This window comes from Hyalella azteca, unplaced genomic scaffold, assembly GCF_000764305.2.
Source record: "Hyalella azteca isolate HAZT.00-mixed unplaced genomic scaffold, Hazt_2.0.2 contig14662, whole genome shotgun sequence".
Classification (NCBI taxonomy): Eukaryota; Metazoa; Arthropoda; class Malacostraca; order Amphipoda; family Hyalellidae; genus Hyalella; species Hyalella azteca.
In genome coordinates, this window is record NW_025944539.1 from 918,494 (window position 1) to 925,161 (window position 6,668).

A 6,668-nucleotide genomic window follows, 5' to 3' on the forward strand; every position below is an offset into this window, starting at 1 on the left:
CTTCCTAAGACAGTGATAAGTTCTTACGACAGTGATAAGTTCTTAAGACAGTGATAAGTTCTTACGACAGGGATAAGTTCTTACGACAGTGATAACTTCCCAAAACAATGATAAGTTCTTACGACAGTGATAAGTTCTTAAGACAGTGATAAGTTCTTACGACAGTGATAACTTCCTAAGACAGTGATAGGTTCTTATGACAGCGATAAGTTCTTAAGACAGTGATAAGTTCTTACGACAGTGATAAGTTCTTACGACAGTGATAAGTTCTTAAAGCAGTGGTAAGTTCTTAAGACAATGATAAGTTCTTAAGACAATGATAAGTTCTTACGACAAGGATAACTTCCTAAGACACCGACAGGATCCCGAGACACTGATGAGATACCAAGAATGAAAAATGTTGCAAAATCTGGAAACCGATAAAAAATGAAAAGCAGGAGTACATAGGAAGGAATTATCTGCTACAAAATTTATTGCCTGAAATTAATAGAAAATCATACGAGTAAATGTGAATTGAGACCGATGATCGTCTAGCGAAACAGATTCAAACGTCCGCACTAACATAATCAATGAGCATCATAAAAAGAGGTTGAATCAAAGTAAGGGAAGAAATGGGCAAAAAATATGGGTAAGGCAATGACTCTAACCAAATTAAATTGCTGTAATCTCTTATCAGTATGCATAATTTTCATCGCGGAATATGTCAAAAAACCTTCAAAAGTTTGGCCTCCAAACCAAACCTCCTTGTGAATGTGATATATTACGTCTAGAGCTGATCTGACCATCAATAATAACCATCACACGTCAAATACCACAAACGATCTTTTAAATATGTTGCACACATCCTTAAGTTTGCACACGATTTTAGATCTATGAACAAGGCACGAAAAGGAAAAGAATCGGCGACAAGCCACATCAGGCCTACATTTCAGCGCCGACATCATTATGTTATGTTATGTTAAGATAGATTGCAAATAAAGGTCAACAAGCACTTGAAAAACGATTACTACTACGGAAGATGTGCCAGAAATGAAAACCAGTCGCATCTTATATCAACATAAGATTGACAAACTTGCCAAACAACTGAAAGCGCTAAGTGGAGCATTAAAAACCTAACCTAATAATGAAACCGGCATGTGAATCAAGTCACGAAAAATTCATGAATCGACAACAGGCCATGGGCCTATTTCTTCAGTGCCGACACTTCTATTCTATTCTATGAGAATGTGAAGAACCCACAAGCCATTACTAGCTGCGCTCACCGCGTGTGGCGATAGTTACTTACAATCAAGTAAACCAGCCTCCTTATATGATCATAAACATAGCAGGAGCGCTGCGCTCCCGCCACAATAATTTGTGGACCAGGAAGCGTTGCATTAAAAGTGAAATCAAGACGCCAAAAAGTTGAGAAAAATCGCCTCATTTCCCAAAGGGTCGTAAATAGCAATGAGGTGCGACGGCCGTGGACACGGAGCGGAAATGAGCTGATTTCAGCCTCACAAACAATGGCTGCTGCAGCCATTTTCCGTAAACTTCTGATCATATCGTTAAACGGCAAAATTCTTATATGCAGTTGAATACAGGTTAAATTAGGTGAACAATCTGGACGTTTGATTTTTTCTTATAAACAAGTCATCAAATTAGAACTGCAATGTCTCGCAGAAATACAGGCAAATGCATCGGTCTGTGATCATCGAGAATTCATTTAATGAACAACAAAGATCTAAACGCCATCATTTCTAACATTTTTCTCATCACGATTTCTTACGAATTAATAGACAAGTTTTCAACAGGGAACTACATTAGACGGTGCTGAATCACTTGGTTGCTACAACAGAGTTATACAGTTCTACACCCATCATCGCAATGTGAAGCTTAGAAATTTTAGATCTAATATGGATGATGGATGAGCTATGTAAGTAAGGGCAGCAGGCGGTTCACAACCGTTCACTACATGAAGCCCTCCAGGTCGCCAGGCCGAGATTTGTCGTAAAATTCGTACGGTGGACCCGATGCTGTTATCTGGAGCCTAAGACGCCGATATTTCTGTCAATATCGACCAATTCTTCGTGCGAGCGACGCTTTGCATGGGCACGATAAACGAGCGCTATAGAAATTGCATTTTCTAAAACAGCTGCATTTAGATTCTCAAATTTTTATTAATAGTCAATTGTTAACTCATATACCAGCCAGATACTGATTCAATCCAGCCACAAGTAGATTCATACCAGTCACTTGTAAACCGATGGAAATTATTTCATTGAAATCAGATACGTGACTCTTTATTTCTAAGCTTATTATTCTATGATTTTATATTGAAAATTAATTTGACAAATTGCCTAGCGAAAATTAATTTAGAGAGAGGAAGGTAATGTGGAGGAAGATGGTTGGCGGTCTTTGGTCCATTCTCCATGCTTGGGCAAAAAGAGAAGTGACGATAAAAAAAAACATTTTTGGTATCACAAAATTCTAAGGAGGAATTTCATTGGCATCCTTGACACGAGCGGCAGAATGGGCGGAAAAATGAGCGACAAAAGCGCCGTCTTAGCAATAATCGACGAAACTTCCAAGGGTTCAGCTCATGCAAGAAATATCATCAAAAACTCCAATGACAAAAAAAGTGACGTCTACAGATATTTGCTCGTGCTTCATTTTTGGGCTCAAGAAGATGTTCCCGCGAGAGCAACAGCCTTCAAGGGATCCCTACAATGGACAAGCGCAAAAACGAAAACTTATGTCGATTCCGATTCCGGGACAGCGAAACAAAAGCAATTTGTTCAAAGTAAAGTTTGTTTTTGGTAGCAAAAGCTTGTTACAGGACCGTCCAACTAAGTTCCTAATATTGGCAAAAGAAACGGAGAAACGTACCTACGTCTCCATTTTCTGAACATTTTTAGATTTGAACCTCAATACAGGGAATCCTATGAACTTCCAAAGCGGATATCGCACCGCAGATTGAGAAGCCGACTTTTCTTTGCACAGCTTATACGTGAAACCGAGATTATAGCAAAAGCCGAAAACCGTGCCAATGAAATTCTCAAATTATTTATAAAAATCTATGCTGCCATAGACTGAAAACTTTTCGCCTGGAGGCACCGTGCAGGCGGCATAGAGCAAAGAATTTTCGAATTCTTGAAGCGAGACATCTGCCTTTGTGCCTTAATTAATCCAGGGTAATAAAATACTAAACGCGGTGAATAAATCACCAGGACTTGTGCCACGTCATGATATTCCAATAATTAGAGTTAAAATGATACATTCATCTAAAATGAATGGCACAAAGAGAAATAATGTAATTACAACTAGACAAACCAGAAATTGCCCGCCGAAGCACGACTACGGATATGGAAAATTTAATTCGCTCCTGACCGTTTTCACTCAATTAACTTGCAATGTTATCGCCCTCAATTATTAGAGCCAATCCAACGTTTAATTACCAAAGACCTTACTTCAATTATTTGAGCCAATGCAACGGTTAATTAACAGGAGTCACACCTCAATTCTTTGCGCCAGTAAAACGGTCAATTAACAGGAATCCTCGCTCAATTTGAGTCAATGTCACTGTTAATTAACAGTAGTTCACTTCAATTATTTGAGCCAATACCACGCTTAATCAACAGGCGTTCCACCTCAATTATTTGAGCCAATACCACGCTTAATTAAGAGGAGTTCCACTTCAATTATTTGAGCCAATACCACGCTTAATTAACAGGAGTTCCACTTCAATTATTTGAGCCAATACCACGGTTAATTAACAGTAGTTCACTTCAATTATTTGAGCCAATATCACGCTTAATTAACAGGAGTTCCACCTCAATTATTTGAGCCAATACCACGGTTAATTAACAGAATTCCCAAGACTTCAAAGACTTTAATAGAACCAAATTATAATCCGATCTCAAAGGCGCACATGTCGCAGCTTCCAAAATCACGGAACGACCAAACTTTCGCGAAGAACACTTCAAAAAATCTCTTAATTCACGTTACATTTATTCATTAGGAAGTTATTTCGAAGGTGGAACACCATAAATAATGTATTAAAATTAAATTAAAATCGACGAAATTACAAAAAAAAAAAACAGTGCAAATTCGGATTTCGGTAAGAACGGAAAGAAACAACGAAATTTCAAGGTACTAACAATTTATAATGATCAAACAAATCGACTCGGATAGAAAGGCTTTCAGTTAACAACGAACTAAAGTAGAATCTTCACCATGGGAGGCGGAAAAATTTGAAATTCCATTATGATTCACGTATGAATTTCTCCAGCACAAACTTCATTTAATGATAGAAACAATTGGTGTTCAAGCCGGAAACAAATTGCCTTAGTCGGCCAAACATAATCATCACATGTAGGTACAATACAAAGCAATAAGGTCTATTATTAAGGTGGCAATTTAATAATGTGGACGTGCTGACAGAAATATAATATATCTTTAATGTTTAATCTATTTAAGAATCGTTTTAATATATCTTTAAAAGGTGTATTTTATGCTGTGAATATAAAAATTGAAATATAAAATTTAAATAATTTATCGAATTTATTTATCGTAGTTCGCTGAGAAGCGCATACAAATTATAAAAACGTTTAATTTATGCAATCGATCCCTTCAATACAGAAATAAAGACTGAAACACGTGTGAAATAAATTTCATTAACACATTTTTTTTAAATATAAACACGGGCGAAAAACTGGGAACGAGTTTGACTATCCTGCAAACCTAGGCTTTCCTTGGCGGTTCGCATCAATTTCAAATGTTCTATGGTAAAATATTTTATTACAAGCAATAATTGAGCTCATGGACCTTATTAATGAGCAATCCACTATTAATTGTCACAACATGGTTATTTCTTATTTGTGAATGTGATAAATTGCATGTAATTAAACAAAAAGTTTAGCACAGGTTCAAATCCAAAATTTAAAAAATCTTGATGGAAAGACGATTAAATTTATATGGATATCATTTCGGAGAATCCGGAATTTTATAATTTCTAATAATATAACAAGAACAGGTGAGAAAAAAACAATTCATGATGCGAATTCATGAGGCAACATCTCTTAGTTCAGATCGTAAGAAACCCGATTACCGACAGCGAACGTCAGCTATATTGGAATGGAGCAAAAATACCCTAGGGGTACCGTACTGCGGTAAATCCTAGTACTACAATTTTCATAAGATAGTGCTACAATTACCTTTCCCGAACGATAATTCAGCAGTAAATTGATATGTCCTTCATTATATACTATAATATAGCTGGTCATCGTCGTAACACCCATCTGTAAATAAGTAATTCCTTACCAGACACTAGCAACAGGTTACAACTGCAGTTCAGCGTCGGGTCTCCTTCAACTGGATTACATCTCACTATTTCCGTCGTAATTTACTAGCCTCGTCTTCTTCAGCATACACATGGAGAAAACTACGCAATTCGAACATCGAAGGAAGATTCATTAATAGAGCACCTATGCACACCAACCTCCCACCGGGAGAGCTAAGCTCAAACTGACTGACATCACGGACGTCGGACCCAGACCCGTGATCCCGAAAAATTTAATGCCTACCTGCTGGCACAATGAGTCGATTACTAGACTCTTCCGCACGTTCCTCGCAATATTAGAATTCAAACTTCGTTAGAAATTTTAATTCCATAATTGTATAATTGAATGAGGTTTTTACTCGAGGCGGGATTGATAAACTTTTCACATGCCCCCTAGATGTTTAATTTATATTTCTTCAAGTCGCGATCACTTTGAGGTGGATAAATAGTTCGGAAGCGCGCCTCAGCATGCAAAAATAAAAAATTGGAAAGCCGGATTCGTAACTTTGAACAATTTGGTTTATTCGGGGTGAACACTGAAACTAGTAGTATAAATTTGTCATTTTGTACGGAATAAAATTTCTATTCAGACTTTTACGTGAATAATTCCCATGTATACCATAGGTACGCAAACAGATTGGAATTCTTACGCTTATGCGCTAGCAGTAAAACTTGAAATTTTATTTGGATCATAATTCAAGCTTTCAAGCTAGCGACAGCCTTATGAGTTGGCGAAATTCAGTCGGAAACGAATAGCTCCTACTATCAATAATTCACAAAGCGTATGACATTTAAGATATTTTGAAATTAATCATAGGTATCCGCATGGCACCGATTCACAACGCGCAGGATTTTAAGCGAAACTTAAAATAAAGAATTCGTATCCGCAGGGCACAACTTCATACTACGCAAGATATTCAACAAACTGGAGAATGAAGCATCTATATGTGCAAGCTAATAGAAAAGTTTGGGAAAAGTCCTCAAGACGCATTTAATCGTACGGAAATTTTTTAAATATAACCAATTTCGGAACTAGGCCTCGAAGAAGTCTCAAATTTTCAGCGAGAAGTGCAGCGTTCGGTTAACAAAACGAATAAATATTTACTGGTTTATTTTATTTATTGAATCAGGTGAAAAACACACATTCACATATCACGGACAGCTTCTAATTCTATCTTAAAATTAAGACTTTGAGCAAAACTTTTCACATGAAAAAGCGTTGCGAAAAATCAGCGCTGCATAGAAGACTGAGATTGCAACCTCAAGGAACACTTACCAGGTATACCAAGCAACTCATTTAAGCTATTTACAGTTTTTCATGAAAATGTTCCATCCAAATACGACAACA